An 11,159-nucleotide genomic window follows, 5' to 3' on the forward strand; every position below is an offset into this window, starting at 1 on the left:
CTGACAATTTTGTATTCAGAAACACAAATATTTACTATGTTTAGCCTATTTGTAAGCTGTGCAGAAAACTCTGACTGTGGTGGATATTTGTTCAGACTGATTATTGATGATGGTCTAAAGTGTCCCTTTTTACTAACTTTTTCGTAAGTGCCCTACTTTGTTTCTTTACATCTGGAGCAGAACTCAGAGGGCTTTGTTATTCACTCTTTGCCAGGTTTTTGTGTTTTAACCTTGTTAAAAATGAGGGAGGGAGTCGGATCATTGTTGTTAAAGAGTAGTTCCTAACTGGGTGGGTACAGTATATAAAACACAATTTTCAATTCCATTGTTGTGAAAAAAGAGTGATTTAAGGCGTCCACTCATAATTCTTAGAATGTGTTATTTTTTTACCACCAGCTAGACCTGCCTTGAAAGTCACATTCAACAAACTATTTTTTTTAACTGTTTAACAATTTGTGTTCAAAGATGGGAATCCCTTTATTTCAGACTCAGACAATTATATTACAAGTAGATATAAATAAATTGGATATAATAGAGATATAAAATAGATTGATTTAAAAAACGAAATCTGTAATGGTGTCCACTGTCCAGTGATGGGTGTCAATATAGATATAACCAAATGTGAACAAGAAAAGAAAACAAGTACAGTAACTGGAAGGTCATTAAAACACATTAGTCACCTCTGGGCAACAGGGAAGGAAATGAAGTTCATGGACAAAGTTTTATTGCAGAATAATAATCATTAATTTCTCCCCACTTGACTCTTCATTGGTTGGGGAGTATAAGCTCTATCAGATACCAGCCAATTACTTTGTCTCATATCAAAGAACAACATTGTACTATTGAGGATAAACAATAATTAGGTGAACTTCAACTCCCCAAAGGGCCTCATTAATGACAGGTAACTGCCCCAGTAGTATATAACAGGGCTCAGTGCAACCATTATACCCCTGCTACAAGTGCATGTGCAACCATTTTAATTCTTCACCAATTCCAACAAACTCAACAACGTGGCACCGCAGAATCTCCAGACTGTGGAGCAACTTAGGTGAAGATATCTTGTCGTAAATTTATTTTTCACGGTTGCAGCTACTGTATATTGAAATGTAATTTCATTCACCGTGCAAAGAGGGCACAGTGCAAGGCAAAGAGCAATATCACAGATGGAAAAATAGCAATACAGCAGGTAACTGCAGCAGATTAAATTCAGAAAACATTGTCTTGTAGGGTGGTGTGAATTGGCATGGCAGTTCTATGCTGCTTCAGAACCCTAGGATCCTTAGTTCCTGACTTGTATCCAGAAGGCCTAGGGAACTTTCTGTATGGTATTCTAGTCTCCCAAATTTTGTGTGGGGGGGGGGGATTCTCCAGGTGATCCATTTTCTATCCTCCTTCCAAGAAAATGGCACCTACAGTAGATCCTGTCCAGTGTAATCCTCTTCATGCCTTGTGATCTCAAACCCTCTACAGGATGATTCGGCTCTGGATATTGGCTGGATGGGCATTTATCCTGGCTCTTCTGCATTAGACACCTTCACTGAAAGTGTTTCTGATGTCCCACAAGTGGGATTGGAACGTACTGTCACTCAAACTCTCGACAGTTGACAGGGCAATGCTCTCCAAGCTTCGAGTATAAAGGACTCTCGTCGACTCCTTCAGGAGTTTCAGGAAGAGGAATATCCATTTCCTCACTGGGATTCACAGAGGAAGGCTGTAACGCTCTTTCTGGAAAAGACATCGGAATGTTATAATTTGTGAACTGATTACACCTAGATATTCACATGCAGATTATCTTGATCCTCATGGTAACAATAGTTCTGTGATTAAATATTATATTATACTTGGATTTACTTAATAAGAATAATATATTTAAAAAAAATAATATATTTAAAAAAATCTGGAATTTAATATTTCCATTATGTAATTGACATTACAAATTGATCAAAATAAGATTTCATCTGGTGTTCTACAACAGTACTTTATTGTGTTTCTATTTGATCATTCCATTATTGGACCTTTGCTGATTGAAAACGCTAAGTCTATGACTCCTCTCAAATGTAATTTCTTCCACAATCACCTGTTTCTTAAGACAACAATCACTTGGCTAACATAGTAGTGGACAACCGTGCCAAATAAAGAAGAAGTGTACTTACTTAGGCTTGTGCTCTGTTTTAGGCAGATAAGAACAATAATGGACAGAAATACAAACACAATTGGTCCAGTTACAGTCAGAGGCAATGTGATATCTTGTGGACTTTCTACAAAAAAAGATGTGCACAGTAAATTGTTGCAGGCTAATTTGACATGATTCCTATGACTTGTATTGTTGTTACACTTGTAGTGTAATACAAATGAATGTTATATTCACTTCCAGTAAAAAAGTGAAATAAGATCACTCATTACCATGTCCTGCAAATTCAAGACACACATCTTATATATTCCATTGCATTTTGATGCTTAACAACATGACAGAAGTAGGATCTCACCTGGTTTATGGCTGAAGAGAGTAATATTGACAGTGACTGGAGTGTTGAGAAAGGAGTGGTTAACCCAGCAGTTATATAAAACTTCTCCACTCTCTGGCCCAGACACAGACAAGTAGCTTGTCAGGGTGAAGGAGCCATCAGTGTTGGTAGTCAAATTTCTGTGTGAGGTTGTGTTGGTGATCGGCTGTCCTTCTCTGAACCAGAACTGGTCAATTTCCGCAGAGCAAAACCCCTGTGCAGTGCAGACCAGCAGGGTGTTTCCACTGTGCTGCTGGGTTTTGGACAGTGAGATATTTGGCTGGACTGAACACACATTGCAGAAATGGAGAGATAAGGCGGTGTAAAGGAGACACAATACAAGAAACATCAACATTGTAAGAATCTCGGTTAGCAGCCATATCACCCTGCAACTCACAACTGGCAACCCACTGAAGCTAAGCTGGTGTGAGCTTGGTCAGTACCTGGATCCGAGACCTCCTGGGAAAAAACTAAGGTTGCTGCTGGAAGAGGTGTTAGTGGGGCCAGCAGGGGGCACTCACCCTGCGGTCCATGTGGGTCCTAATGCCCCAGTATAGTGACGGGGACACTATACTGTAAACAGGCGCCGTCCTTCGGATGAGACGTAAAACCGAGGTCCTGACTCTCTGTGGTCATTAAAAATCCCAGGACGCTTCTCGAACAGAGTAAGGGTGTAACCCCGGTTACCAAATTTCCAATTAGCCCTCACCAATCGTGGCCTCCTAATAATCCCCCTCTATGAATTGGCTACATTACTCTGCTCTCCTCCCCAATGATAGCTGATGTGTGGTGAGCGTTCTGGCGCACTATGGCTGCCGTCACATCATCCAGGTGGGGGCTGCACATTGGTGGTGGTGGAGGGGAGTCCCCATTACCTGTAAAGCGCTTTGAGTGGAGTGTCCAGAAAAGCGCTATATAAGTGTAAGCAATTATTATTATTATTATTAATCTCAACCTGTTTGGATATAATCATACTGTAGAAGCTGCATTGCTTTTATTCTTGTTAATCAGTGTTTATAAGAGAGGCCAGTTTAAACAATCAGATGATAGGGTGATATACTTACCTATTACTTTTAGATTTATGCTTTTCTGAGTTACCACTGTGGCAGGTGGTGGTATAATTTTCTCCAGTGTACAGGTGTAAGTGTCCGAATCATTAATCAGAGAATCTTTTATTGTAAAAGATACTGTGTTTGTCTTATTATTCCAGAAGACAATGACACGTTCATTACATCGGTTTATCCACGAGCTGTGGTTTCCATACAGCATGTAGCACAGTTTAGCTTTTCTTTTTAAAGTTATAGTCATGCCTTCTGTGGGATTTCTGACGTGGAAACACTCGATTTGTATCGTTTGTCCTCTCACTGCTGTGACCTCCTGGGATGAGTCTGTCCATAGGACTGCAGAAGAAAGGATTAAGATAAAGTGACCATAATAACCAACACAGTTACATTCACCAGGTCACATAATACAATGAGAAATAATATACTGTAAATTATAGTTTTAAAGGCCTAGTATGATTATAATAATACACTTTATAATCAATGTTTAAAAACTATGTGCAAAAGCAGTTCATTAACACCTTGCTATCAATAGGATTGATCAACAGGAGGATATACTATGAAAGACAGACTAGGGTTGTGTGAGCACTGTTGGAAGCAGTACAATCTGTACTGTCTGTAATGCTTTGCAAATGCTGTCTTCTGTGATTCTGTCCCATTCTTATTGAAGATCCTAGACAAGCATGTCCCTGTTTACTGGTCTCTGAGGCCTAGATGGCACACATTGTCATCCCACATATGTTGTAAACAACTAGACAGTGAGCAACAGTACAGTGGCTTAGTCCAGCCTCCAACATACCAATAATACAAAGGTATTGTTGTCTTTATGAGTGGGACAGAATCTCTCCCTTACTAATGAGGTGGTTCAGTGCTTATTCAACAGTGCGCAACAAAATGAGTCAAGTGGTCAGTCACAAATAATCAGTTAGTCAAAATGACAAAGGAAAATCTAATCAATAAGCAAAACCAATTCACTTCATTTTTCTAGAAGTAAATAAGTGGTTTCTTTTAATGCACAGTGTAATATCTGTCCACTAGAGGTCAGTGTTCTACAAAGTACCCAGATGACCTTGGTTTGTCCCAACTTTCAATATTATCCATATACAGTATATATAGATACAGAGGAGTGAGGGTTAAGCAAGACAAATCACAGTTTCTTTGGTCATAGAAAAGACAATTTAACAATGAAAATACCTTTAGCAATTAAATGACATACTGTAGGGTAGGAATCGGACCTGATTTTAGAATGTGTAAAGTGTATGAGGGACGATAAATCTCTACAATACCTAAAAACATTAGCAGTGGACCAGAAAGATTAATTTAATCCAATGAATGAGTTGAAAAATGAATATATTTTTCTATCCTTTACATTCACCTCATCAATCAAAAATAAACTTAAGCTTATAAATGCAGGGGTCTCCAATCTTAGGCCTTGTAGGGCAGTGCTGCTTCTTCAAGTTTTAATTCCAGATGAGCCCTTCATGACATAAATAACTTCCTTACTGAAATAACTTAGCATTTTCCCAGCACTTCTGAGTGCTTCTGCTCTAAAAGACTTGGGAAAACCGACAGACTTACCAGCCCCCCAGGACCAGGACTAAAGAGTGTGTTAGAGTACGAGAAGTTAACAGGTTTAAGAAAACAAGCAGGAAAATACACAAGTAGCTATAACCACAATCACATGTGTACAGAAAAGCAATTTCTCATTTCTCAAAGGTTACAGGATAACAGACTGGACATACCACCCGCAGTCCTTCAAGTTATGATGCACTGACAGTGTCTTGTGAGGTACAGGACCTGACATTATTTTTCAATAATGTTATCAAAAGGCAAAAACCACATTGCTTTTTTTATCATTAGAAAAACTAACATGGAAATTGAAGTCTTTGTGCTGTTTTTCACAATGTGTGCTAGAACATCCCTGCTTAAGGGTGTGAACTGAAGGATCTTTGTTTCTGGGGCACAGATTATCTGAGCAATGGTGGTCTGAAAACATCACAAAGCAAAAAAAAAAGGCTTTTTTAAATTTCATCAGCCTTCATTTCTCTCATGTACTGTAGCGCAATGTCCGTGTCTACACAGAGTCCTGAAACTAAAGTAGCTACCTGTAGGAGGCTGACTGGTGTATTATTCTGGCCAGGACAGAGCCCTTTCCATAGATTTAGAGATCTTAAAACCCTTACTTGGGTTATACTGAGTATGTTATACTGTATCTGATTCTTAAATTACTCAATGTCCAATACATGTTTTTTAAGTACCAGTATGTATCTTTATCTTAAATATCTTTATCGCTATGTAAACCTACAAGTTGATATACTGTAGCTCAGATACACAAACCTGTAAATTCCAATTAAAGCATTTAAGTGCTGATCCTACGTATACAAGTATAATGTTTTTTCATGTTTATTAGTATTGTTAAAATACATCAATAACCAAAAAGCTGGAATAGGGTTTTTTGTTTAAGAGACAATACAGTGAAAGAATGACTATTGTTTCAATGAAACTAAGTTGTTAAGAGACTTTTTGTTTTTAAAATGTAATAATGCATATTTCAATGCTAATAAGTACGAGCAGCGATTAATACCATCCACAAGAAAAGCCTGATATGTACATATTTATAATATATTTTATGATATATTCACCTACTGTAATATATATTGATATATGTGTGAAAAACAATATACAGCATTTTAAAAATAATCTGTTTTGATTAACAGTGATGGCAATATAACAAGAAATGTAATGATAAGAAAAACATGTTCAAGTTCTGTCATTTTCACAAGACTTAGAAATATTATGGTTGAAGGTTGTAGAGTGATGTTTGTACATTCAATAACCACGATACTTTACCTGCATTTAAGATGAAGAAAGTCACCACAAAAGCAGCTTGACTTCTGTACTGACTGAACTGGCTCTAAAAACAGCAAGAAAATATTTACCCATCCCGTCTTCATGCAGTTCGTACTGTATAATGCAGATTCTCTGATTGCTGAGTGACCAAGTGAATATTCTTAGAACAAGGGTGATTTACACCTCTGACTAAATAAAAGGAAATATTGTATGTGTTTATGTATATTGAAGATATTGATAGTCATGTTGAATATACAGTACCTTTACCTGTATATGTTAAAACACAGAGTTTATGTTGCACTGTTTAATAAACTTCATCTTCGGCAGGCAGAGAATTATGGAGTCTTAAAAGTCCATCATTGCGTTGTCACCGTTTTTCTGAGCTTAATGAGCATTCAGTCAATGGGAATTTCTGAGTGCATACTGTCAGTGATTTAATGATAGTTTGTTGCTTTTAATTCATTTAAAAATATTTTTTGCATCTTTTATAATCTGCCTGTGACGGTGTAAAAACAAAACAATGCACTCTAAAATATATCAGGGAATGATTAATATAGATCACCATGAGTTATAAAGGCAACAGCATTTTCTTATATTTAAGGTTCAAAATCTTTAAAACCAAAGCCTTTTCCCTAAATAATAAAAGCAAAAAATTAAAGAGCTTTATTTTTTTTCTGAGTGACATTTTAAATAACTTATGGACTCCTCTCCTCAAATACTTTTCATGTTAATGTTATCATATACGTTATTATTGTTCAATTTGATTAATAAATGTCTGGCTTTCTCCAAAATTAAAAACAAACAAATAAACCAATAAACAGAGAGCTTTACTGTCATGGTTGATTAACAAGCTATTAATAACACAGTATAGAAGCGTGTTTTCAATATTTTGATGGAAATCTTGCTGCTCACCCAGAAAAGACTCAAAATGCAACTGTTTCTCAAGAAACAGATTTCCAGAATACCTTCTATGCATGAAAGAAGAAATTAAAAGCTTCTGTAAGAATTTGTATGTGTTTAAATCTGTGACTATGGAAAATATAATGTATACAACTACTGGTATCTGCCTTAGGTCTCAATAGTACATAAATAAAGAAAACTAAAACAGGTTCATCAAGACTGTTCATGCTCACAGTTTGCAAAATCTTAGACATCTTTAATGTTGACAATCAATGTTTGTATGTAAATAGAAGTCAGGTAAAATCAGTAGCTAATTATGAATATTATGATTAGAAAGATGAATGTATTATGAAATCTCTGGTATGCCAAATACTACTACCTAGGTTTTTGGGGAAAAACCTTTTTTCTTTCAGATCTGTAGGGTAAATTGATTTCAAGAAATGCCCTTAACGACTAATGAGGAAAGCTATATGGTAAATATGTGTGCAGGTTATAAGCAATCTGAACCCTAAACAAACACCTTTTCCAAGTTTATCACCACTAAGAAAATTACACTCTGTTGTGACAACATATGTTTCATATATGAAGGAAACTAATTTAAAAATATAAAATAACATACCAAATCCATGCTGACATTACACACCAGCTTGGTCCACAGAATCCTTTTGAGACTGAAGCCTTATCTTAAAACAGCAGATCTTTATTTGTGTAATTCATGTTCATTGATTTCTTAAACAGATTCTCATGTGGTTAGAGCTTCCTTCCAGATCACGCAGCACTGATCAACAGCTTCCTCTGCGTCTGTGCATGTCACCTTTCTCATTTTTTTTTCAGAAACCATAATTAAATGAGACATTAGTGAGAAGTGAGAACACATTCAGTTTACTTCCAGAACTTGCTCAAAGAATCATTAATACAACAGTACTGAGTGGGGCTGTTCCCAGTTTATCTTGCTTCTGTATAAATGTTTTTTCTCATACGTAAATGAAATTGAACAATATAAAATTCTAAAATATTTTTAAGTCGCTTAGTTCATTACATTGAAGTATTTAATGTTTCTCCACTTAACTGATAATTTGCATCTTTACCAAACAATGACCAAAAACAACAATAAATTATTCAGTGTGTCTCATCAGCATTATACCCTCTTAGAATTCTTTGCTGCGAGCACTGAGCTCAGATGCACTGATTTTCTATTTTACATCATGTTCCCATTCTTCGTTTGCCGATGTAACCACTCATTTCCGCCTCTTCGAAGTATAACACCTACTACCTTTTCAGTGCCCTGATGAAGAGTGAAGCACAGGAGGAAAAGGGAGGACTGAGATGCAACACAACACTTTCAAGGGGTTTTCTTTCTGGGAAAACACCCGCGGACGTTGTACGGTGACTCACTCTCAACCACGGCACAGCTCTGTGAGGAATTAGCAGAGATATGTTGTGCAAGAGGAGCTGCAGCATACTAATTACAGAATAAAAACCCTCAATCTAGGCAAGTAATAAAACATCTGGCAGCTATGACCCGTCCCAAAGCGAGCTCTTCCTGTTATGATGGGGAACTCGAGAACTGTCACATTTTGGCCTCAGACCATTGCATGGTGTTTGAAATCAGGTGCAAAACATGCTTGTATGTCACACATTGTAATGCAAAGCCAAAACAACTCATTGGGGAAATAGGTTGAAGCTGTATTCTCAAAGCTTAATTCTGTGACCACGTCAGGCCAGTCTCCAGGTAGAGGTACAGACTGGTACCTCAAAATAATACATGCATAATACAAATACAAATGGTGTTTGTAACAGAGATTCAGGAGGGTCAGATCCTAATCTATACCACTTCTGCTCTCCTATGCATACATACTGTATCTCTCCACCTGCCTTTTCCTCTGCACCCCTCTCTTGCCCCCTCCTTCCACTCCATCTACAAGCTCTCCACCACTCCCCCACTCTTTCCGTGCGAAAGAGGCAAGGAATTTAATTCGCCTCATCGTTACGGTCAGGTCCGTCAAGTCCTGTCTGACTGCTGACTGTAGCTAAGCAATACATTCCCTCCCTATATAGCACTTTGTATGATCTGACCAAACTGCTGAAGCATTACAAGAGCGCAGCAGTAACTTTGAAACATTATCTTTTAAAGTAACAGCTTACCAATGTCAACAGAAGCATTCAAAGTCTTGGTGTTGCTCAGATTGGAGTATTAGGAACATAAAAAATGTTATAGATATGGTGTTGCCACGTTTCTCACTTCCTAATGGGTAAGTAAGTAGATCTCCCTCCTTGATTTGTCAGGTTTTCAACGTTGTTTTATTTGCACTGAAGCAATTCTAAATAACGTTATTTGGTCTTTAGCTGTGGCTGTAGTTTTGGTTGACATAAAAGATACATTATATTGGACCACAGGAAAGAACCAATATTGGGAGTTATTTGGTCATTTATTTTGTTTTTATTAACTTTTATGCTGAAAGAAAAAGACAAAATAATAACAGCTAGCTAATAAACTCATAAATAAACTATACATCAGCAGATATGAGACTACCGAGTACTGGAGTCTCTTGTTAGAAACTGGACTGCATTTTTATGGTGGCTCTCAAATGAAACATTTAAAATACGTGTGCAGTAGGCAGCAAACGTGATGCTTGTTGGCACCTTCCCCTTGAATGCAATGCACTGCAGGGTTCAAGTGAGGGTGGAGGTGGAAGAAGGAAACCGCAGTGTCAGAGCTACGAAAGTTTCTTGAGAAAAGCTGTGCTTGTGTGTCCGACGAGTGGGAGGAGTCTGCTTTGAGAAAGACAAAATAAAGCGGAATTATTTCATTTCTTTTAAACGATTACACCTCTTTAATGTTTATGTCAGTAATGACTGCAGAGTAAGGTTGCAGTCTAAACTACAGCTAAACACAATCGCTGCAGATTAAAGGGTCACCTGTAACTTCAAGGGTAAACTGAGAATACCCAACAACTAACTCAGGTTTAACAAAGTCACTGTTTAGATTACACTTTAGATCAAGTCCTCTATATTAGCACATCAATACTCATCAGTGACCAAACCATTCCTAGTGATGTCATTATGCCAGCCTCCATAAGGACGGATCACTGGAAAAAGATAACTACAGCAAGACATTAAGGACAGAAAGGGCAAGTAGCTGACAACAGCCAGGAAGAAGAATCATCATCCCCATAAGATTGTGCTGTGAGAGACTTTGCTTTTACATCAGACTTACAAATGAGATTCAATCCAGGTAATCTGAACATTGAAAGAGTATTGAGCCTCAGTATAAAGGAGTTAAAATGTTTATTTATTGGAGGAAATTCTGATTTCCTATAATGTGGAATCCTTAGGCTAAAAATGTCTCCTATTTTGGAATAGTAAGACTGGTGCCCATTCATTTGTGAGCATCTGGTTAGAGGGGTTCATTTAGTGCTGGTTATTATCCATTTTTAATTTAATATGGAGCAGGTTTCCTCTTTGTCTTGTAAGGAGTTTAAGGGGAGAAGGGGATTTTCTTTGTCTATGGAAGACAGGGTTCTGATTTGTCACTGACCTTGAAATATCCCCTCATTGTATTACTGCTGTACATTGTGTAACATTCTGCATTGGATAGTTGTATCATGTACTGATAATAAATGTGTTTTTCTGTTTAAAGTTTAGGCCTGGTTGTTTCTCTATGACCAAGCTGTGAGAAGAATAAAAATATGCTGTGCAACACTTGGTTACACCCTGACATTAGGGGGTGGAATCATTCATCATTATAGTTTTCTTGCATAGCACAGGCCTTGTTTCTTGTTTGGTTTTCTTATCTGATTGAATAACCTCAGTGTATTACTATTTGAACCTTGTAACCCATTAG

At 37.3% G+C, this 11,159-nt stretch overlaps 1 long non-coding RNA gene across 3 annotated transcripts; it reads right to left on the bottom strand.

Annotated features, from left to right (window-relative positions):
- Positions 1-702: 702 nt before the first annotated feature.
- LOC107076675 (uncharacterized) lies at positions 703-8,172 on the bottom strand. 3 transcript variants are annotated; one of them, XR_011189617.1, is made up of 6 exons: positions 7,935-8,172; positions 6,416-6,479; positions 3,569-3,904; positions 2,487-2,789; positions 2,154-2,258; positions 703-1,725 (listed from the first exon to the last, which is right to left on the bottom strand). It is a non-coding gene; the product is annotated as an uncharacterized lncRNA (long non-coding RNA). The 3 variants fall into 3 exon arrangements; XR_011189618.1 differs by lacking the exon at positions 6,416-6,479 and having other exon boundaries at positions 7,935-8,171; XR_011189619.1 differs by lacking the exons at positions 6,416-6,479; positions 7,935-8,172 and adding an exon at positions 4,941-5,758.
- Between the last annotated feature and the right edge of the window lie 2,987 nt (positions 8,173-11,159).

Source organism: Lepisosteus oculatus, chromosome 5, assembly GCF_040954835.1.
Source record: "Lepisosteus oculatus isolate fLepOcu1 chromosome 5, fLepOcu1.hap2, whole genome shotgun sequence".
Lineage (NCBI taxonomy): Eukaryota > Metazoa > Chordata > Actinopteri > Semionotiformes > Lepisosteidae > Lepisosteus > Lepisosteus oculatus.